The sequence below is a fragment of the Leguminivora glycinivorella genome, chromosome 6 (assembly GCF_023078275.1).
Source record: "Leguminivora glycinivorella isolate SPB_JAAS2020 chromosome 6, LegGlyc_1.1, whole genome shotgun sequence".
Classification (NCBI taxonomy): domain Eukaryota; kingdom Metazoa; phylum Arthropoda; class Insecta; order Lepidoptera; family Tortricidae; genus Leguminivora; species Leguminivora glycinivorella.
Genome location: NC_062976.1, coordinates 373014 through 398281, shown reverse-complemented (window position 1 = coordinate 398281; position 25268 = coordinate 373014). Strand labels below are relative to the sequence as shown.

General features: G+C 36.7%; 1 long non-coding RNA gene across 1 annotated transcript; it reads left to right on the top strand.

Annotated features, from left to right (window-relative positions):
• The first annotated feature begins 11521 nt into the window (after positions 1 to 11521).
• LOC125227348 lies at positions 11522 to 12520 on the top strand. Its single transcript, XR_007177176.1, has 2 exons — positions 11522 to 11871; positions 12282 to 12520. It is a non-coding gene; the product is annotated as an uncharacterized LOC125227348 (long non-coding RNA).
• The last annotated feature ends 12748 nt before the right edge of the window (positions 12521 to 25268 follow it).

The window sequence follows — 25268 nt, the reverse complement described above, 5'->3', positions numbered from 1 at the left end:
ATATATTAAGCACACTTGTGAATTTTTCATCATTGAAAACTCCTAAGCACAAGATACTCTTTTGGTAAACGAATCTGTCATCCAGGAAGGAAGTGTAAGTATATCAAGTAACAAGACTATTGAGGTTTTGTATAAGTATAACTTAGTCATTCGTTATACATTATGAGTATACGTATTAAGGTCATTGAATCCATGTATGAATACAGTCCTAAACAAAGTACCTCCTGTGCAATTGGTAGTAGTGGTACTACAACAGTTCAACTTTTAATTGCCTTGGTTAACAGGCTACAACTTAACCTTAGACTTTTTGTCTGGAGAGTTCTCTCCCAGTTCCCTAATATTTTTTGTTAGTTATTTACCCAATATGTATGTACTTTCTGTTTAGCCAAGGATTGGCATAGGCTAACAACGCCTAGGCGGCTAGACGCACATGTGCGAAGCGTTTTATTTGTAATTTGTACACATGTTAAGCCAATGCTGATGATAGAATTTTCTTCGTATATAAATGCCTTTTTGTTTTGGGTAACCATGCAGCTTATGAAAGCGCAAGATGTTACAATCAAATATTTTTCTCCTTAAGGATACGTATGTATGCGGGTAAGACCCGTGATTTTCGTTGGAAGCATAAAGATATATAACCATTCCATTATATGGCATGACGTAGCCTTCTGGTTTTGTAATGAAGAATATGATATTGAGGTTAAGGTACCTAGATCTGTAGTTCCGAGATCTGAGGTCCAAACAAAATTTTGAGACACTCATCAAACCCCATGGGTCATGGGCTTATTCGGCATAGCTTTAAAATTGTTTTGACGGTCCATTTTTATATGAGTATTAAAATCATTTTGAAACCACATCAAGTACTTATCTTGCAAAATATTGTTACCAAAAACAATGATTAGGTATGTATAATAGTTTTCCGAATACCCCATGAATGTCATATATTTATTAACCATAGAGGTTACTTTATTTAAAAAAAACAGATTAAAAGCTGTAATATGACAGCGTTTTAAGTTTGTAGTTGGGTTTATTAACCCGTACATTTCATCACTTCTTACGTAGGTGTTCTTTTCCCCTGTTTTATTTTTAAAAACGTGTTATGGCGGTAATCTTAACCTAAAACTCATAATTTAAATACGTATTGTTTCATTCGGACTAAATAATGAGTAGACGAGTCACCCCGTGCTACTTTATGAGGATGTGAACACATTTTAATGTAATGGTTCTTTGTAACATTGGTTCAGGTCGTTCCTGGAGCCTCAAAATATGTAATAACATATCACAACTGCATTCTTACATAGCGAAAAACTATGCAAAAATGTTTGCTATTTCATCCACATAGCCAATTCCTTAAAATGTGTTCAGCCCACGTGGGCTTAACTGAACAAATTAATGACCTAAAACAGTCCAAAGCAATCTGATCTTTAGATTATTGGCCTCATGTGGCGCCGGAGCGGCCAGCGGGCTAGATAACTATTTGATTAAAATAATAGAATAAATAACCCATTTAAGATGTTTGGGAAACGGTTAATATCCTGAACCAAAGAATACTGCGGCCTTGATATGCATCAACACTATCAACAGGTTTACTTTAATGATTAAACGACCTCAAATCCCACTTTAAAACCTAAATAAGTAGGCTGATAAAACCGTGGTTAATTTTGAATATTATCGTGTCAATTCACTCCGCGTCAGCGTGAGCTAGGTGTTTCAAACGTCGTTAACGACAAAGATAAAATATGTAGTAGATAACTATATAGTGGAAAAAGTTCACAAAAAAAGAAACCACGTTTATCAAGTCGCCAGCAATAACTGTGATAATCTTTTTAGTCTTCACCAGACTCATCATCATCCTCCTTGCGTTATCCCGGCATTGGCCCCGGCCTGTGAAGGCCTGGGGTCCGCTTTGACAAGTCTTCTCGAGACTATTTAATGATTACTGGGAAGTGATTCCGCAGTAGAAATATATAACCCCTGTCAAAATGACTTTGTAATTAACAAAGTAAGCACTTGGTACTAAGCTTAGGAGGCGTTATCATATTGTGTTGTTTCCTCCATCACACGTAAGTTTCAAAACGCCTTGCGTAGGTCGACAAAAACCGCTTTAGAACCATGCTAATTGTATTATACCTATTATACCACATCTGCTTGATCTGCTTGTGACGCAGGATATGTAAACACGCGCCTTGCGAAGGCGGCAGGTTTTCAGCAGGCTAAATAAAATATTTAATCGCCTTGCGCAGGCAGAAAATTGAGTCACGAAAATTGCAAGCCTTGCGCAGACTGCAAAATTTTCAGCTGTCTTAACAATCATATTATTCACACACCTTGCGCAGGTGGGAAATATGAAAATGGGAAGATGCACGTCTTGCGCAGACGGCTGGTTTTTATCTAGATAAATAGTAATACTCATAAGCCTTAATAAGCTGGAAATTTATTATCGGTACCAAAATAAATAGACATTGGGGAATCTATTTTTCCAAAAACTGAGGAAGGCTTGTACTATGGTAGCAAGGCGACATATTACTCTTATTATAGACATATGTATACTTACATACATAATAACACAACCGTAACTCGGGAAAAAATGGACGTAGTAAAAGGAAAAAGATCCAATTCATATAAACATAATTATTTGAATATAATCTCAACGTAAAAAGGGAAAAGCCATTCAAATAAAAGGCTATTTTCAGAGGATGGCTCTCTTTCGTTCAACTACGTCCCGCTATTTGTGTGCATCACACAAACATATTCCCATACTGGGATTCGAACCCAGAACCATAGGCTCTGCAGACAGGGTCACTGCCTACTGTGTTAGACTAGTGCTTTTACACCGTCTTAACACTTGATATTTTTTCCACTAATGCCTGCGTTCCACAGAATAATAATTATTATACTAGCCTTTAATATCCTTAAGCGGACTATACACAAAATAAAAACATACTGGTTGTAAATTTCTTCACACCTTGCGCAGGTAAGAAGTTTTTAGTAAGCTAGTGCTATGATGCACCCTTTTACTCTGCTTACGCAGCAGCCAAGTAATCAAATTAATCAAATACGCTCGCCTTGCGTTATTAAACGCTATTATTATAGTTAAGGATTAAAGAGTGACTCTCTCGTATGCGGATTTTCTCAATTATCTTTAACCGGAACTTATATTTGGTAATTAATACAACTCTCCACATACCTGAGTTTCACTTTGTAATCCTTTACTTCCACTGGCAAGCGGCTTAGATTTGATTAAGGCATAAGAACATTACCAAACTACATTTTTCAGAGGTATCCCTGACGATACCGTACTGTGCATTAAAATTGCCCATATTTATTTACGGAACATTTTTCGGATTACACAAACATGTTCCCCAAAGACGCTAATGATATAGGTTTGTTAGTTACCTTTCTTTAGAGCAGAAAGTCTATTTTAAGGCACACAGGGATCGGATATAAAAGCCAACATGATACTTAGAATCAATAAATATTTATTGACGCCCTTGCCAAGTCCGGCAGCTATAGGCTTTAACTTTCGACTTTTGATCTATTTCTGAATTCCGTTACAGAATATCGATCTATTTAAAGAGATTGTAAAGAAATTTTATCCCGCAGCACAGTACCTACCACAATGGGCACGCACGGAAATTATCAGGTCACAGCACAGGCTCATCTTCGGCCGCAAGGCAAAACAAACACTAATCGCGTCAATTACGACTTTAATTAGGACTGTTTTAGTCTCAAAGAGGACAAGGAGATCATTTTTCAATTTTTACTTTCTTGACCTGTTCCGTGCTTAAGACGAATCGATTCACTGAAAAAGAAATAAAAAATCGCTTACTTACGCGACACGCTGCGCTCAAAGTGAATCGATCAGGTGCTCAGCTTCTAAAACATTTAATTTATAATAGTAAACGAACGGTAAAACCGTTTTCTAAAACGATATTTTTGATTAAACTTACAAAAAATTCCAAGAATTAAAGAATTCTAAGAATTTTTTGTAGTGAACCGAACGTTCCGACAAACAGAACGCCAATGATGAAACATCGTTGCCGTCCCTACGGCACGGGTCGCCTGGTGGAAGGGGAAACCTGAATCGTAAAACTGGAGTTGCAAGTTGTTTACAGGTGTTCAGCTGTAGGTACCTGCTGTGAACCGCTACGCATCTACAAGCAGTATCGCTGTCTCTCAATATATTAAATAGGCTTCAAATAACGGTACAGAAGCTTAATATATAGGTGGTATTGGTGATAATTATGTGAGAAAATGGGACGACACTAAGATGTTACCACTATTTAATTTCTACTATTTTTTTGCCAAGCTATACTAGTGTTTACTTATTATTAGAAATCTACATTTCATCAAGGTATGCTCCGAATCTCTCCCAGGATAGTCGCTCCCTCAAGGTCATATAACCCATGTATCTTGTCGATAGCTAATAGCCCCCAGCGGCCGTTGACCCGAGCGCGGTTTCATTCCAAATCTCGCAAGGGGCAACCCTATCACGAATGGTTTTATAATACGACACGCGTGAAATAAAATAAATAAAAGGGTATTGTAGGACAGTTTTAGACAAATCGACCTAGTCCCATATATTATGCTGTAACAGTAAGTTCAATGAAGCTTGTGTTGTGAGATTTGTGAGAACGATTAAAACATAATATACTTAGTAAGTATACTTAATTTAGCCTTTGCAACTTTTATCAGACACTAGCGTTTGCGACTTCGACTACTCAGAAGTACTAATTTGTATAACGCCTGATAGAAAATCAAAGGCATAATAATTCAATTTGAGAAAATTGTTTTCCTTAACAGTCGGCAGTTATCCCACTTTTGGGCAGGAAGTGAGATAGGATTTGACATTGCCATATTTTTTTACAGCATATTATGAATACAGGGATATTTTCATAATTATGATTCCGTTTATATTAGCTAGTTCCTTCATTTCATATTTGACAAGAAACTATCGCACGTTGAATGTACTATCGGCTGCAAAAGTGCATGGAGAAAATATGAATGTTACCATAGATAATTTCGCCATGCACTTGTGAAGCTGATAGTACACAATGCAAGCCAATGAATGCTATGAATAGCTCTCAAATGTATATTGCACCAGCATCGATCTGAACTACAGTTTTAGGGAAGTTTAAATCGATGTGCACCAGTAATTATTATCCTCAGTTCTCGACTAAATATCCGTTTAATATTGTAGCAGGAATCTCAAATAATGGGCAAGTTAATCCGGGAGAGGAAATTAGTTTCGATTGGTTTAGGAAATGGGGTTCTGAGTGGCTTTGTAAAACGGTTTAGCACCTGGCGGGGTTTGTACTTGGACTTTGTATGCTTATTGTAAGAGGTTATTGTTTACCTACTAAAATATATAATGTTCAACTGAAATATATGAATGTTTTTTGCCTTTATGTTTGATATAGGTGATTAATTAATTTAATTTATTTGATATTAATTTATTTTAATTAATTTGTATTTGTATTTTCTTAATGTCTATTTTTAAGTAAATAATTTGTATTTGTATTTGGTATTGTTTTTTTTATACGTGACTCATCATTCGCTAGTATAAGGACATCACTAGTCGAACGTCCCCTTCACTAGCATCGCTGTCAAAAAATGGCGGCAGACGGACTCAGAGCGTCACTTGAAGATAGCTTGTCATTGAACTTGTATTTTGAGATTCCGTTTAATAAACTGTATAATTAATAGTGGTATCCTGGTGTTTTTACTCTAACAGTTTCAGAAGCGCGATATTAAGTACCCATATACGCCCGTATGAAATTTGTCCGAAATTGACAATGTCATCATTCTCGCGCCGCGCTCGTAACCATTCATTGTCATCCAACAGTATTTAATTAACACCAGTCGGGGATACCCCCATTTGCCAGAATTTCATTTGCCATAATTTTATTTGCCATCCTATTCAACAATCATAATATTGTTTCTCATAACAACTTATGCCATAATCATTGTTTACTATATTAATCTAGTGCCAGAAACTTTGTTTCCCATAAAGTCAGTTTCCATAATGTCATTTGTCAGAATCATCGAAATCCGTAATTACCACATTCCATACCATCATTTGTCATACAAATTAGCGTCCAGAAAAGTCAATTTCCATAATGTGCTTTGGCAGAATCGAAAACTACTATAATAGGTACTAGAAGGACTAGAGAATGAAACTGCTATCAGAAAGTAGGTTAGGTTAGGTTAGAACTGTGACCCCTGGAAAATGAAACTGCTATCAGAAAGTAGGTTAGGTTAGGTTAGAACTGTGAACCTCTGGAAAAGGAAACTGCTTGAAAAGTAGGTTAGGTTAGGTTAGAATTGTGACCCCCCGGAAAATGAAAATACTATCAGACAGTAGGTTAGGTTAGGTTAGAACTGCGACCCCCTGGAAAATGAAACTGCTATCAGAAAGTAGGTTAGGTTAGAACTGTGACCCCCTGGAGAATGAAACTGCTGGAAAAGTAGGTTAGGTTAGGTTAGAACTGTGACCCCTGGAAAATGAAACTGCTATCAGAAAGTAGGTTAGGTTAGGTAATAATATGGGCAACAATTAATATGGCAATAATTGCTTATGGCGTTTGAATATTCTATGAAACCATATTATTGCACTTAATAATATGGCTAACAAATAGTATGGCATTGTATGATTATGGAAGGTAATATTCGGATAAACAACGAGTATGTCATATGATTTTTATGGTAAACAAATCATTCGGGCAAATGAAATTCAGGCAAGTTAGATTCGGGCAAATGAATATTATGTTAAATGACTGACGGGCAAACAATAGACAACCCACCAGTCGATCTGATTCGACGAGTAAAGACACTAGCACCATATACTACAGTTAAAAGTGTAAAAGGCAAAGGCTATGATCAAATACCTGTCCGTAATTGTGCCAACAAAGAGATAGAACATGCCTAGTGTGCTGGCGTGTCTTGTGTTGTCTTTCAGATTCATTGCAGTTTACGAGATATTCACACTTTGGAGTAATAATTTATCATAATGAGTGTGAAATCGGAAGTAAAAGTGATCCAAACACAGTGCTCTGGGGCTGAAATTATCAACATCCACTATAGTAGCCTGTGTTGTGTTTCTTTCTTTCAGATCAACTTAGTTATGTACATGTTGAAGATACTAATACTTTTATATACTCACAAAATGTATCACAATAAGTACCACAGTAAGTCATGGACGGTGAGATGCTAACCACATCCAAGTTGTCATTCACATAATGCTCCGGGCAAAGAGTATTACCAGTATATATAGAGGGGCTGCAGTAATGAATAATCATTAGCTCACTTGTGTGTTGTGTTTTTGTGCTTCCAGATATGTTTCAGAATACATAATACATATTGAACCTACTTGTGATATATTGACAATTGTCACAGTGTCACAGTGAAACAGAGTATAAGATACAAGTACTTAGATCTAAATTACACCTAAATGATTCCTTATAACAGGTGACTTTATGGGTTTAATGATCTACAAAGAGAGATGATCATTATCTTGCCCTATTTGTCATATTAAATATAAGTTTGTCCGGAATGACATGGAATAAGGTATTTATCCTACTCAATAATATTGTACCATTGCATCTGGCTTATGTAAGTATACTGACAGTAAATACATTTTAAATTCACTACAGGTTGGTATAAAGGGATGAGTAAATAAGCATAAGAAAACTTTGACAACTGTCTTGTCTTGTTTGTGTTTTGTTATAAGTTCAGTAACACTTCTCCGGGGACTGTATTTTGAAATCTGTCTTAGTGACATTCTTATGCATATAAACTCTGTATGACCTTGCATTTTTCTAAATGAGGAAACATGTTGCTATATTACATGGCACAAATTCATCAAAAATGTTGATAAAATAATAATAATATTTTGATGAGGTTAATTATGCATCTTGTTAAAACCATAATGTGTGTTAAAATTAAGGGCATAGCACTGAAGTATAGTGTATTGTTGATGCTGTTTTGTTTATAATAATGCTGGTTTAGCATTGCAAACATTTTTGACAAGAAATGTAATCAATGTAATCATGTTCTAAATTGAACCAAAGACAAATATATTACCTAGACAGACATTTGGAACATTTATTATCATGACATAGTCCAGTGTCCATTTAATGCATTATCAGTGATATAATTTGTTCCTTAATTACATTCCTTTCCAGATTAATTTATTGATTACAGTAGTTGCCTGCCGGTAACCTGGTGAATATTGACCATAAGTTGAAAATACTTGCATTGGTAAGGCATGATTCCAGAAGTTCCTGAGGTTAAATCTTGCTAAAAGCTGGAAACACCAAACTGGATATCTATTGAACTATTTATGACACTGGTAAAATTTGTCATAGCTAATGGTAAGAGATTTTGATATTTATAGACCTGATGGACTTTAACGGTCTACATGCTATACTTGTCTGTTACAACAAATCAGTTTGATTTGGAATTGGGCTTGAAACATGCCAATCAGTTAAGTTTTTAACAGATGTGCAATAATCTGAGGTAAATAACTTAATTGGAGCTTCTAATAATTTTAACCCTTCACTGCGAAGGAATGTTTCTGAACCGAAGCATGACAAACAGGTAACGTTTGAAGTTGACAAGTATTGTCTACTTTTAATATGTTCTGTTCCTTGAAATATAAAAAAAAAATAACTGTACACTTCTATTGCTTCTTGATTTCACAAGAATATATATATTTTACATGTTTTGTGACTTTTGCAAGAATCAAAAATAATGATATTTTGTTATAAAAACTCAATCACCTGTACTAAGTATTCTTGCATATGCATAGTATTAACACAACTAACAAAATTATGTAGTTGTGCAGGTGGCAACTATATGGATAATGTTGTGCTTTAAATTGCACATATACCTACAGCTGGAGCACCTCTCTAGTGTGTCTGGCAAGCTTGATGGTTTAATTATTAAGCTTATGCACCATGCCTGATGATGATATATAAATACCTTTGTCAAGAACCATTTGGTAAGTGAACAATGATAGATAAAATATTACATTATTTGAATGTAGTGAAACCTCGATAAGTCAAGCCAAGTGCCATATGATTATTCTTGCTTGACTGGAATGTGTTTCAATAATGGTATATATAGTAAGCGTGTTACCTTAGGGGCACGGGAAAAATAAGACAAGTTGCACGCCGGATTGAGAACCGAGTTGTGTTTTGTCTTATTAGTCTCAGATTAAGAACTGAGTTGTCATTACATATATGCACGCCGGATTGAGAACCGAGTTGTGTTTTGTCTTATTAGTCTCAGATTAAGAACTGAGTTGTCATTACATATATGCACGCCGGATTAAGAACCGAGTTGTGTTTTGTCTTATTAGTCTCAGATTAAGAACTGAGTTGTCATTACATATATGCACACCGGATTGAGAACCGAGTTGTGTTTTGTCTTATTAGTCTCAGATTAAGAACTGAGTTGTCATTACATATATGCACGCCGGATTGAGAACCGAGTTGTGTTTTGTCTTATTAGTCTCAGATTAAGAACTGAGTTGTCATTACATATATGCACGCCGGATTAAGAACCGAGTTGTGTTTTGTCTTATTAGTCTCAGATTAAGAACTGAGTTGTCATTACATATATGCACGCCGGATTAAGAACCGAGTTGTGTTTTGTCTTATTGGTCTCAGATTAAGAACTGAGTTGTCATTACATATATGCACACCGGATTGAGAACCGAGTTGTGTTTTGTCTTATTAGTCTTAGATTAAGAACTGAGTTGTCATTACATATATGCACGCCGGATTGAGAACCGAGTTGTGTTTTGTCTTATTAGTCTCAGATTAAGAACTGAGTTGTCATTACATATATGCACGCCGGATTAAGAACCGAGTTGTGTTTTGTCTTATTGGTCTCAGATTAAGAACTGAGTTGTCATTACATATATGCACGCCGGATTGAGAACCGAGTTGTGTTTTGTCTTATTAGTCTCAGATTAAGAACTGAGTTGTCATTACATATATGCACACCGGATTGAGAACCGAGTTGTGTTTTGTCTTATTAGTCTCAGATTAAGAACTGAGTTGTCATTACATATATGCACGCCGGATTGAGAACCGAGTTGTGTTTTGTCTTATTAGTCTCAGATTAAGAACTGAGTTGTCATTACATATATGCACGCCGGATTAAGAACCGAGTTGTGTTTTGTCTTATTGGTCTCAGATTAAGAACTGAGTTGTCATTACATATATGCACGCCGGATTGAGAACCGAGTTGTGTTTTGTCTTATTAGTCTCAGATTAAGAACTGAGTTGTCATTACATATATGCACGCCGGATTGAGAACCGAGTTGTATTTTGTCTTATTAGTCTCAGATTAAGAACTGAGTTGTCATTACATATATGCACGCCGGATTAAGAACCGAGTTGTGTTTTGTCTTATTGGTCTCAGATTAAGAACTGAGTTGTCATTACATATATGCACACCGGATTGAGAACCGAGTTGTGTTTTGTCTTATTAGTCTCAGATTAAGAACTGAGTTGTCATTACATATATGCACGCCGGATTGAGAACCGAGTTGTGTTTTGTCTTATTAGTCTCAGATTAAGAACTGAGTTGTCATTACATATATGCACGCCGGATTAAGAACCGAGTTGTGTTTTGTCTTATTAGTCTCAGATTAAGAACCGAGTTGTGCTTGTCTTATTACTTTCAGATTAAGAACTGAGTTTCCATTGCATATATACACGCCGGATTAAGAACCGAGTTGTGTTGCCTTTACATGATGTTAATAATATATTCTGTTCACAGGGTTTCCTGATAAGCACATTGTACCTGAATCTTGTGGTATCCATGGTAGTGTAATTAATGTGATATCCACAAATGAAGTGATTTCCGTCACTTAAAGTGTGAGTCATAATTATAATGATTACTTTAATGTCTGCTATACATTTAGCACTTTGATTATTGTTTCTTAAGTAGTTCTGTTTATGCAATGCAGGCCTAAGGAGGCGGACCATGTGCATAAGACCTATTATTGTGATGCAGGTCTTTGGAGACGGACCATCATGTGTTATATAGACTATCCTTAAGAGGCTAGTTCTGTTTCTGGTATTTGTGATGCAGGTCTTTGGAGACGGGCCATCATGTGTTCTATAGACTATCCTTAAGAGGCTAGTTCTGTTTCTGGTATTTGTGATGCAGGTCTTTGGAGACGGACCATCATGTGTTCTGTAGACTATCCTTAAGAGGCTAGTTCTGTTTCTGGTATTTGTGATGCAGGTCTTTGGAGACGGACCATCATGTGTTCTGTAGACTATCCTTAAGAGGCTAGTTCTGTTTCTGGTATTTGTGATGCAGGTCTTTGGAGACGGGCCATCATGTGTTCTATAGACTATCCTTAAGAGGCTAGTTCTGTTTCTAGTATTTGTGATGCAGGTCTTTGGAGACGGACCATCATGTGTTCTGTAGACTATCCTTAAGAGGCTAGTTCTGTTTCTGGTATTTGTGATGCAGGTCTTTGGAGACGGACCATCATGTGTTCTGTAGACTATCCCTAAGAGGCTAGTTCTGTTTCTGGTATTTGTGATGCAGGTCTTTGGAGACGGACCATCATGTGTTATATAGTATATCTTTAAGAGGTTAGCTTGAGACCTTGTTTGTCAAAAGCATGTTTATTGACCTTAAAGAGTAGTGATCTCAAGGTTACCTTGAAAGGGTTGCTTGCACTAATACTTTCCAGAGGTTGCTGGTGGAATTACGGTTTCCAATAGAGTGCATGCTACAGGCTGCGCGACAACCTTGTCATGAAGGGCCAACGTCTGCGGTCGTTGCGCCGCCAGCCTCGAAAGCAGCCGTATCACCGTGGCTTGCGTATGAAGCTTTGATATGGTAATGTTTGTTATCTTATAGCAAAATTGGTGGCTAGTACACATTGATTATTACCTTTTATTAATTTTATCATGTTGATAGATAAATAATTAGCAGTTGTTAAAGGTCCTGCCAAGGAGCAGCCATGTATTCTGCTTAATATATTTTCATAAAAAAAGATTACATGACAATATTTTCTAATATCTTCATTGTCATTGTTTATTACTAAATTATTTTACGGCTATGTAAGCCGGATCTGTAATTGAGAGCATCGACTATGCCAATTGTACATTAATTTCTCGTAACCTTATCATGTTACTTGAACGACAGTTGTGTTGTACTGATTCTATCACCTACTGGCTTAGTTCCAAGGAAAAATTATCACGTTCTCGTTACATTAAGGAACTTAGTATTTCCCATGTATGTTACAGAGCTTTTTAATAAGAGCTTTCTTGCTGCTTGCTGTGTTAGAAGGCGGCTATGCTCACGCATGGAGTGTGTCATGTTCACCTCTCACGAGTTTGATGTACGCGTTGTTGCGCGTGCGGGGAGCTTCACAGCCTACAGTGACGGAGCCAACTGTGAGTTTGTTCCATGTATTTGCTATTTAAACGACGCCAATCATCATTATTATATTGAGCGGTTGGTTAGTTTGGAATGCACCGCTCACGTAAGTCTTAACTTAAGGCATAAATGGCATAATACTTACCTGAAAATAAATGAAATGTATTGATGGATGAAGTTATTTACAAGCAAATATTAGATGGTGTTTTGTACACCAGTAATTACCTGCCCGCCGCTAGATGTCATCTATTTTACATAATTAATTTGACTAATATATAGTATCGATCATGGCGGTAAAACATGTACTTTTCGTACCATCGCACCTTAATAGTTTTAAAGCCTTACTGGCTGTGGAGTTGTTAAATAATGACCTGACTTACTTGTACTAGGCTAGTCTGGTCATGCAATCTTGAGTTTAGTTATGTCATTACTATGATTCGACTATAAAATGAGACCAATTACATATCTTGGTGTAAGTTAGTCTTAAACTACACCGGCCGTTTCCAACGGTACTCGAGTTAATCACTTCAAAGGACCAGGGCCTGAGTGTATAGCTGGAGTATACAAAGTTCTTGTTCACTCCGCAGAAAAGAAAAGAACAAATGAACAGATGAAGTCTACCGCCGCCAGTTGGAGGCGCAGCCTGCTTCGGCTGCGTTGACTGCGGCAGTCATCAGTAGCAGCATGGATAGCAGAGACTTTCGGGACGAAAGGTCAAGGTCAGAATGGTCGAGTATAAGGACATCACTAGTCGAACGTCCCCTTCACTAGCATCGCTGTCAAAAAATGGCGGCAGACGGACTCAGAGCGTCACTTGAAGATAGCTTGTCATTGAACTTGTATTTTGAGATTCCGTTTAATAAACTGTATAATTAATAGTGGTATCCTGGTGTTTTTACTCTAACACTAGCCTTTATCCCAATTACTTGGGGTCGTCGCAGCATGTCTTTTTCCTCAATACATCTCTATCGGACGTCATCCCACCCAGTCGCATTCGTTCCATATCATATTTCACGCATTGATATAGGTAATTATACAGCGGAAATCAATAAAAACAGCCCATACAACCATTTCAGTCGCAAAATCTTCAAATCAGTAACTAACTGTCAAATGTGACATAACGCGTGGTAACGTCGTGCAAACAATGCGACCGTATTGATACAATAACAAAATGTAGTCGTCGTGTGCACTCGTTACGGTAACAAAATGTGTACGAATTTGTGGCTGTCAATGTCACTGTCAGAATGACTTTTAACGACACTTTATTAGTCGACATTTGCACACATAACGGTAACAACATGTGGACGAATTTGTGGCTGTCATTGTCACTGTCAGAACGGTTTCGGACAGTGACATTGACAGAATTTGTACACACATGTGTAGGTCTGATTACCGAACTGCTCCTAAACCACTGTATCCGCAAATGACAATCTGAAATACGAAGGTTTCTCAAACTGTCTTGTGAAGTTGTGGACTGGTTGCTTTGAATCATTTAAATATGAGCGAATTAAATAATAATAAACGACGACGACCATTTAAGCACTCTTCGACATTTTATAGAAATGTGGGAAAGTTAAGAAAAGTGCAGAATGATAATACAAATAGATAAGCACTTTATAGTTACTTAATGTATTAAATATATAATTTTTAATTCTTATTGATAAAAATGAAGTGTAGTGTTGCTTTACACAATAAAAGTAGGAATCAAATGAAATAGAGTATTTACTGTGATATTAATAAAATTTCTGTTGCGCAATGATAGTTTTTTTTTCAGTAAAGATGCTGCTTTTTCTAACGCAGTAGTGCGAGCAAATCAAGCAATGATTCATTTCTTGTCTGGTCGAAACTCTTAGCTTAGATTTAGGTACTGAAAATCGTCGTACGATACACGTGCGAAAAGGACATTCACAACTCGTGTCGAAGTAAAACACTCCCTTCGTTCGTGTATTAATTTATCGCTACTCGTATCGATTTTCCTCTTTTCCGCACTCGTATCTACAAGTATTTTGTTTGGGTTACAAAAAAAACACATTATTTACTCTACTACGTTTTATTTATGTCTCTTTAACATTACAAATTTGTAGACACTTATCTATACAAAAATCTTGACTTAAGAAGTACAGATCGCTGAAATTAATGTTGATAGTAATATTAATGACGACTACTTCAACAAGTGTCAATTGTGAAATGCCGCAAAATACTAGTTGCTCTATAGAAAACCATAATAATATGATCCCCGATCCTTTACAACCCAGCAGCTCGGTACGCACGTTACAATTTTTTTTTAATCTTCTTTAGTGAGGGCAACTGAGTACGACGGCATATTTAATTGTTTATAAAGTTTGAGGATACCTGGAAAAAAATAATACATGAAGCCATTTTGAAAATATAATAAATATTCACTGCTTTCGGTCACGCGTGTACGCAGCGACCATTTTGCGACCGTTTGTCGACCGTTTGGTGACCGTTTGGCGACTGTTTTTTACATGGAATATTACCGTCTTAATCCATATTTTAACAACTTTATTGGTTTTCTAGGCATTATTTTTATTATTTCAGTATAGTATATGCACCGGAGCACTAAAACTTCACCAATCATTATACATAACACGCAAACACCGAGTAGTCAATAATATTATTACTGGTTAAACTGAGGTAAATTGATGGCGCGTTGATAAATTTAGACTTATTTTATGAAATCACTCGAGCAATTTAATTGGCCATGGTAATTAGCCCACATTATATTACAAATGCAAACAATATTTTATCTTTAACAAATTCTTACGCCATTACATTTTAATGTCAAATGATTTTATTTCTTTTTTAATTTGACGTCTCTGACAGTCGCCATTTGAAAAGAATGAAATGAACGAATGATTTTGGGAAAGTAGTCGCCAAACGGTAACAATGTGTGCACGCGTAGTGCACACTTCTGTCACTTCTGTGACCATTTGTGCCTGTTACCAATCGTCCCCATTTGGGTCGCCGCGACTAAACGTCGACCGTACTGCGACTAAGCATTGAGACCCGAAGACCTGTGTGTACACAAAATAGGAGGATTTGCGTAGGAACGGCGACCGATTATGGTTATATGGGAGGTTTAAATTATATATTTTTAAGCTAGGTACAATAACAATTTCTGCTATTATTCATTATCAAAACTTTGTAGTAAAGTTGTTAACAACCAAAATATTGTAATACCACTGAATAAACATGTTCAAATTTCACAAACACAAGTAGAACGAGTATAAAGTTTTCGATTCACGCTTTTGCACGAAGAATAAATTTCAAACAGTTGCATACGGAAATTAACACCTTACGTGTCTGCTATTGCACCAAATATTACATTTTAAGTAGGTCAAAGTAACAATGCTATTACAATATAAACATCCAAATTATAAACAAATCAATTATTTTTGTAGTCGGTACCAGACCTGTTCGTCGCCTTGCTATTGCCTGTTTGCCCCACCCAACCATACACAGGCTGGTACCGACTCCAAAAATAATTGATTTGTTTATAATTTGGATGTTTAGCTTATTGCAATACGATAAGAAATCTGAATTGAAAGGTTTATTATTTTTATTGGCTTTTTAGTTTCTCCGTGTTTTGTAACGAGCTTATTTTTGAAGGCGGTTTTATTTTTTGTTAAAAAGTTTATTTATTTGTTGATTTTTAGTGGTTCCTAGTGATATTATATGTATCAGTCCGAATACATGTACAGTAGTGAAAGAATTATCCTTAAACTCCTAACCATTGAGGAGTTGACCTTCCTTCATCAGCTCAGCCACATAAAATTATTACCATCAGACGTAAATACTGGTGTACCTTTGAAAAATAGACTAAAAACATTACATGTGCCTATAACATTTGAAGAGTTCCCTCGATTTCTCCAGGATCCCATCATCAGACCCTGACTTGGTGCCAATGGGACCATCTCGGGGTTATACCGGTTCGATCAAAATAAAAATTTTGAAAATCGATCCACGATTCTCGGAGATATCGAATAACATACATACAAAAAAAAAAAAAACATTCAGTCGAATTGAGAACCTCCTCCTTTTTTGAAGTCGGTTAAAAATAGACTAGTATCCTCTCTCTTTTACGCCTTGCCTTTATAGGTGTAAAGTAAAAGGGTTAGAAGTCTACAAACCTCTACAGTTTGATAAAACAGGCAACTGAGCCTCTACTATGAGTGTGATAAGTACGTTTTAGGGCCAGTTGCATCAACCAAAACAACAGATACATATGTATAATATATTATCTACGCAGACCATCAACCGCGCGAAGCATCAGCACCAGATAAGACTAATGACAAAACTGCATTTATAAATTAAAAAACTCACGTAAGACGCTGACATCTATACGTGTCTATTTGTTTATATGTTCAATTCAATTCAAAATATTTATTCAAGTACGCTTAATTACACAAGCGTTTTTGACAAATCATACAAAATATTAACAATTATAGCTTATGAATTACAAATAATTACAATTATACAGAGTTATAATACATACAACAATACAATCATTATTATCCTCCTTGCGTTATCCCGGCATTCGCCACGGCTCATGGGCCGCTGTGACAATTAATCCCAAGATTTGTCGTAGGCGCTCTACTTTTACGAAAGCGACAGCCATCTGACCTTCCATTCCATCCCAAAGGGTAACCAGGCCCCGTTATTTCTGACGCCAATTACAAGCGCGATAGAGATAGATATCTACTATTTCGTGATGGCAAATTAAACAATATTAAAAATTATAAACGGTATACGTGAGTAACCCAACTTAATATACATATTTTTTAATCAATGTGGATCTAACCGCTAAGATCTAGATCAAAAATGTTGAAAAACTTTTAAGCAAGCAGCGCCCTCTAAAGGCACTTAACAGAACCAAAAATTACATAATATTTTTTGACGTACATTATATCGGAGTAACGTATTCTAAAAGATCATAGACTAATAGTAGAGGTTCAGATGGTATCGTGAAGTCATTGCAGCGTGTACGCCAAGTTGTGTAATAAAATGTATATCTGACGGGCAATTTGCCAAATATCTGGCTTCGAAAGGAAATGAACGTTGTGTCTAATATGTACAGTTATGGGGACTGGTAATGGTTTTCATATCGACTTCGTAGCCATTTCGTAGTCAGATAAGTTTACTTTACTGCGGGCGTTTGCTTTGTTAAAACGTTGCCAAGTGAACTTTAATGTCAGGTTTTAAATGTTTCAGTAATAACAGGAAGTTTATATAACACTGCTTGACTTTCGTTTTGTCAATTTTCGATAAAATAATAATTACGGTTTTTGCTGAATTTATAAATTCCGCATTATATCACACTTTAATAATCTTGTTATTTTTAAAAACTATTTGATAATTCCCGACTTAAAAAAAGGCAATTAATTTTCTCCTGTGTTCCAGATGTCCATGAGCCACATTAATGGCTTACTATCAGACGAGATGTCTACTCATTTAAGTAATATACCTACCTATCTATCCAAATGAGATGGAAATGAAACGCAGAAAGAAGATAATTATATCCAATTATAAGGGTATAGTCGGGTTAGTAAAATATACATTTCTTTACCTTAACTCGTTGCAAATTAATGCCTAAAGTGAAAAAAAATTACATATATTTATGAACTCGACTATACCCAATTACCCATTCATTTTTAGTTACCAAGATACAGAGTCGACATACCTCGCTAAGTGCACTATTTTATAACCCTTTTCAATAGTATAAAACCGCAAACCCACATTTGTCTTCTATAACTTATATTAAAGCGCTTAGCAGTTGTTTATCTTCATAGTTTTATCACACGACACGATACATAACTATAACAACGTTACTTGACATAAGCTTCATAAATTCCCATTAAAGCCGTTTAATTGCGTTATTACATTTTATAACATTCACTTTTTTAAATAAAATACTACGCTCAAACACGGCTAAAGTCCTTTAACCGTGTATTTAAAGACTTTCATTGTAATTTCGGTTACAAATACATCACTAAAACCTAGTTACTGCGCTTTACGGTGAATTTATTACTAAAAAATATTCATAATGCCACACTGAAACAGGACAAACCAGCAAAGCTACGCTAAAACCCCGCTAGTTGTAAAAGTATACCTTCCAAAGTTATTGCGCCAGTCCGACAGTCGGCCGAGCGGCTCGCGCGCAGAAGGTTGTGCGAAGGCTGTAGTGACCGGTGAATGAACATTTTCTCCTTAAAATGTTAAGAAACCGAAGACCAGGTAAGTGTTAAATATCTTTTTTTTAAGGTTTTTTTCAAGCACAACTTGCGTTTTGCTAACGTATTATCACACGTTTGCCGCGACAAGTAAATACCTAACTCGTAAGTTATTCGATCAAGAGCCCAGTTAAAACTATTGTGTACAAATAAAACGTAACCAAAAAAGTCAAGAAATTACATTGTACCATCCTATTGCTATGTAGGCATTGCCATAGCCACATACATTTTGTAAGCATTTATTTACCTTACAATGTACCTATGTAGGTATGGATTACTTGCGCAACATTATATTACCGTCAAGCTGATTTAATAATGCAGTCAAAAATCAAATTAATTAATGTTATTTCTTTTAGGCTTGTTACGAACTTCAGGATACAAACGATAACAGAGATCTGCGAATAAAATGAATACCGAAAAACCGACCACAAGTCATCACACCAGCAGTAAGTTTAATAAATGTAGAACAGAAGGGGATTGCTCAACTCCATCTTTACCAAGGAACATTCTATCGTTGTGTATTGTTTCAAGAATTTTTGAGATTGATACCTCAGAATTCTTTGCCTAACTTAGCCACGTCGAACGTTTCTGCTTTAATTTTCAATGCTGACGAAAATACATCAATTTTAAAACTCCCTTTTACTGGTCCAAGCTAAAACCGTTGCTGACGATCATCGAATTTGGGTTTATCCTTCGTTGTAACAAAATCGAACAACGTTTACTTCTTTAATCATTCGTAAAATGCTTCTCATCTTGATATAAGGAAAGAAGGTTTTTGACTATTCCGTCGCAGACGCATTGAAACTACAAGTGATGACTCGAAAGAAGAAGAACTCTATACCTAGCATGTAAAAATTGTAAAATGACAACATAATATGTATCATCCAAAATGAAGCTTTATCTTGATTTATCCGCTCCAATTCATACAAACAACAGAGAAACAGACTTAAATTTAACCTAGTTAATACAATTTTAAGCAATGATGCACCTGATTTTACCAGAAATTGTTAACAAAGATCTCTATATTGATTCTAGTTTAAAGAAAAAAAAAAAGATGATATATAAGTATTCTGCTGTACCAATTCATTCAGACCCTTCAAATCCAGAAATTTTACATACAGAAAAGGAGGACTGACCTACACATAAGTACATATAACCATTTATCGATGTAGAACCACCGTCGATATAGAGCACTACACTCGTAATATTAATATTAATAATACAACTGTCGAAAACCAAACGCACAAAAAAAGAAAAATAAATTTTAAGAAGAACGGAATCAAGCGGAAAGAGAGAAAATTATTATGTCAAACAATCCTAAATGTATTTTGAATTTTTGAAGTATAAAATAAATAAAGATTGCTATTTTCACTTGCTTGGCGAATAATAAATGAAATCCGTGTTTCTTTTTGTAAGAACTGCCAATGTCAACCGTTTTTAACCTTATATAACTCGGTAATAAAAACATTATTTTAATAGTGTATTATAGTAATAACTAGCTTTTACCCGCGGCTTCGCCCGCGTAATAAAAGTATTCATTAAGATTTTCATTTGGATCCTTAGGTTTCTCTGGTATATTTATCTGCGATTATTTCGATTGCACATAATACTTTTGCTTGAAATGATTGTAGAAATATTACACATCGACCACAGCGTAGGTAATTCTATATACGCTGGGGAAACCTTTATAAACATCCCACATAGCCCGTATTTCGACACTATATGATCGGTGGGTAAAAAGTACTTTTTTCTATTATCCCTTACAATTTTTTACATTTTGCTTATACTTATCGCAAACGTAATCTTCAAGCAAGCAAACAACGATCGTCTTAGAGCACTTTGATTGTAAGAGACCGCCGACCGGTTATCCGTATCCCTCTAACGATACCCATATTATCCGTATCCGTATCCGTTTCCGTATCCGTATCCGTATCCCTATCTCTATCCCTATCGCTATCGCTATCGCTAACGCTATGGCTATCGCTATCCCTATCGCTATCCCTATCGCTATCCCTATTCCTTATCAAGATAACACTAAGTTCTCGCGCTTTGTACACATATTTAAAGTCACATACAGGTCGAAAGCGATTAATTAACATTATTTTTACCTTTTTTCCCAACGTTTCGGCCAGGTTGCACTGGCCGTGGTCGCGGAAGACTGACGTCCCAGCAAAATGTCACCGGAGATGTAAACAACACAAAACTACCCGATATTAATTTATATAAATGTTCGGGGTAGACAAATAAATATAATCTACCCGCATGTAATTATTTACGACATCACATTAGAAACCTCAAAAATAACAGTACTTCTCCACTATTTAATGGATGTTATTATACATATAAACCTTCCTCTTGAATAACTCTATCTATTAAAAAAAAAACCGCATCAAAATCCGTTGCGTAGTTTCAAAGATTTAAGCATACAAAGGGACATAGGGACAGAGAAAGCGACTTTGTTTTATACTATGTAGTGATATCGCTATCCCTATCGCTATCCCTATCCCTTATCAAGATAACACTAAGTTCTCGCGCTTTGTACACATATTTAAAGTCACATACAGGTCGAATGCGATTAATTAACATTATTTTTACCTTTTTTCCCAACGTTTCGGCCAGGTTGCACTGGCCGTGGTCGCGGAAGACTGACGTCCCAGCAAAATGTCACCGGAGATGTAAACAACACAAAACTACCCGATATTAATTTATATAAATGTTCGGGGTAGACAAATAAATATAATCTACCCGCATGTAATTATTTACGACATCACATTAGAAACCTCAAAAATAACAGTACTTCTCCACTATTTAATGGATGTTATTATACATATAAACCTTCCTCTTGAATCACTCTATCTATTAAAAAAAACCGCATCAAAATCCGTTGCGTAGTTTCAAAGATTTAAGCATACAAAGGGACATAGGGACATAGGGACAGAAAAAGTGACTTTGTGATATACTATTGTAACCAACCTCAGAAAATAACCAACACTTTTACTTTTAGAACAATATATATTTCACGTTTTAGCACTTAACGATCACTTATTCGAATACAAAACTCAACTAATTTGCTAATTAATAAACGCGTCCGTTCGGTTTCACCGTCCGGCCAAGAATGCCCCGCGCCGCGTCACTCCACACCTGTCGGACGTGACGTCACCAGAATAGTCAGTGCAGCTACTTTTAATGTTAAATTTATCACTAAAAATCATAAAACCTTACACTCGACCATCCTGATGACGTGCATGTCCCCAGGCACGTATCGGGTGAAACCAAAACCTTACACTCGGCGCGGCGGCCAGGGACATTCTGGACCTGATATATTTTCTATTCTAAGTATATACAAAGACAAACATATGCAATCGTATCTAACTAAAAGTGGTACTGGAGTATTATATAATGCAACCGTTTTGTTGTTATCTTATTTACACCTATAACCATAATATGAATTTAATCGATATTCATGTTTTTGTGTCTCATAGATCATGTCATTCACGAGGACGCGTGATTGAGTCTTAACGTCGTGGATAGTATTATGTTATTATATTTACGCGTCGTCGTGACCAACATACTCGTAATCTACAACTAGATATAACATGTGTGTATTCAAATCATTATTTACATTGTTTACCATTGTGTCTTTTCGCCAAATAGCGATATTTATAACGATAATTAATTCTTCATCATTTAACTATGTAGCCAAGAAACCATGCAGTCAATTAACTTTATCACTATAGAAAAATCTTACAACCATTTGTCCTTATAACCTTTCAGTAAAATACCCTTATAGCCTTATAACCAATTATCAGTGTATCCAAATTTCCTTGTAACCTTATAACCAATTATCTTTATAATCTTATAACCAAATATCCTTGTAACCATGTAACCAAATATCCTTGTAACCATATAACCAAATATCCTTGTAACCATGTAACCAAATATCCTTGTAACCATATAACCAAATATCCTTGTAACCATGTAACCAAATATCCTTGTAACCAAATATGCCATCCAGCATATATCCAAAATCATAAGTCTCGTTCCAGGCCAAGCTAAGCACGCCCACCATTTCCGCGTCTTCTAGCACTTGACCTGAAACGAGAAAACAAAAATACACTTGCGATAGCTAGTTGTCAGAATCATCTATCTCTTCTATATATAAAACGTCATTATCACTTTCGTTGTCATTATCAATTTCTAATGCAGCTATGTGGATCCACGGACGCATTCTGTCCGCAGCTACTGTAGTCTTTCGTTTGTTTTTCATCCCTTCATATCCAGCAATTGGGGCCACCTTATAACGATCGTTACCTAGTACTTTAATTACTTTAAACGGGCCCTCGTATGAAGGCATCAGTTTTGTACTCTTGCCATTATTTTGGAATGCGACCTTAGTAATTTTTACTAAATCGCCATTTTTGTAATTACGCGCAGGACGTCTGCCCTGGTCGTAACGTGCCTTTTGAGCCTCCTGAACCTTATCAGTCCTATCTTTAACCTCCCTACGAATAGACGCTAGCGATAGTTTATTCTGGGATTCCTCTGTAAGTTGATTCAATACAGGGTTATATTCGCTTGCCATTTCAACCCCAAACATGACTTCAGCTGGAGCCCTACCGATCGTTTTTTGCACTGTATTATTCAGTCCCCACTGAATTTTCCCTAACTCCTTGTCCCATTCTTTCTCGTCCGTTCCCAGACCTTGAGCTGTCAGCGAGTCGAGGATAGTTCTGTTGTATCGCTCGACTTGGCCGTTAGCTCTCGGGCTGGCCACGGCGTTCAACACATGTTTGATGCCTCGGTCTAAACAAAACCTTCTGAATGCGTTAGAAGTGAAGCATGAGCCACGATCGCTAACGATTCGGTCGGGTACTCGGAAAGTATCAAATATGTCTTGCAATACCTTTACTACGTTTTGAGTCTTTGTGTTTTTAACGGGTTTTATAAATAGAAACTTCGTAAATGCATCTACAATAGTTAATATATGCGTGTGACCCGTCTTAGACTTCACGAAGGGCCCAAGGTGGTCAATATGCAGCGTATGGAATGGTTTTTCGATTTTTTCTATGGGATGCAACAGGCCTTCCTTGGAATTGGAACCCTTCTTGGCATAAGCGCACTCAATGCATGCTCCTACATATTTTTTTATGAACCTTTTCATTTTCGCAAACCAGTAATTTCTTTTAATCCTATCCACTGTTTTTTCGAAACCTACGTGACCTATATCGTCATGGTTTCGCTTGCATATCTGCCACCTTGCGCCCTTCGGAACCACCCATCTCAGACAATCCTTATCCCCACCTATGCATCGAAATATTTTGTTGTCGCGCAAAACGTAATTTGATCTGATGTACTCTACTCCTTTGGGGTCTAGATCGCTACTAATAATGTCACGTATGCGGCATAGTTCCGAGTCACCCATTTGTAACGTAAGAAGCCAATCATCATCGCAGATTGTCATGACAGAGGGGTATTGTTCGGGGCACTCGGTCTCTACATCGGCAATCGGATTTCTAGATAACGCGTCAACATGTGCCATTTTGGTGCCTGCCCTATATTCCACCGTGCATTGAAATTCCTGCAGTGCTAACCACCACCTGGCAATTCTTGGTATAAGATCACGTTTTTCAAAAGTGGAGCGGAGAGCACTACAATCGGTGACTATTTTGAACGGTTTGCCTAATAGGTACACTCTTAGCTTTTTTAAAGAACATATCACAGCTAACGTCTCTAACTCATAGGAGTGGAAGTTCCTTTCCTCCGGGGTAGTCTGGCGGCTGTAATACGCCACCGGATGAAACGAACCTCCACTTCCCGTGGGTCGCTGCAAGAGTATTCCGCCGACGCCTAACCTACTCGCATCCGTGTGCAGTTCCGTCTCCGCATTAGGGTCATAAATAGCTAGGACTGGTCTTTCAACTAATTTCTCTTTTAATTTTCTAAACGATTCTTCTTGATCGGTTCCCCATTCCCACTCAGTATTCTTCTTAAGTAATTTTGTTATAGGTTGAGCTAATTGGGCAAAACCTTGTATGAATTTTCTAAAATAACTCACAAGTCCAAGAAATTGTCTAGCATTATGTACATTTTCGGGCTTTGGGAAATCGACCACACACTGAATTTTTGCTTTTCCGGGCCGCATGCCCGCTGAACTTATTTCAAAACCTAGGTAATTAATCTCATTTTGCAAAAAGCTACATTTAGATAAGTTAAGCTTTAGATTAGCTGTTTTTAGCGACGCCAGGACCTCTTCTAGTCTATGTAAACATTCCGCGGAGGTCTTGCCAAAGATTAACAGGTCATCAATATAAACGGTAGCTTTGTCAAATCGGGCCGGTCCCAGAACACGGTTCATCATGCGTTGGAATACCGCTGGCGCGTTTGCCAGGCCGAAGGGCATACGGTTATATTCGTACTGGCCATCCGGAGTGACAAACGCCGTCAGGTGTTTACTGCCTTCTGAAATAGGTACCTGATAGTATCCGGACATCAAATCCAATGTGATGAACCATGACTGGCCGGCCAGACGAGCGATCTCGTCCTCAATTACCGGTATTGGATAGCGTTCCTTTACGGTTATGGAATTTAGCAATCGATAATCGA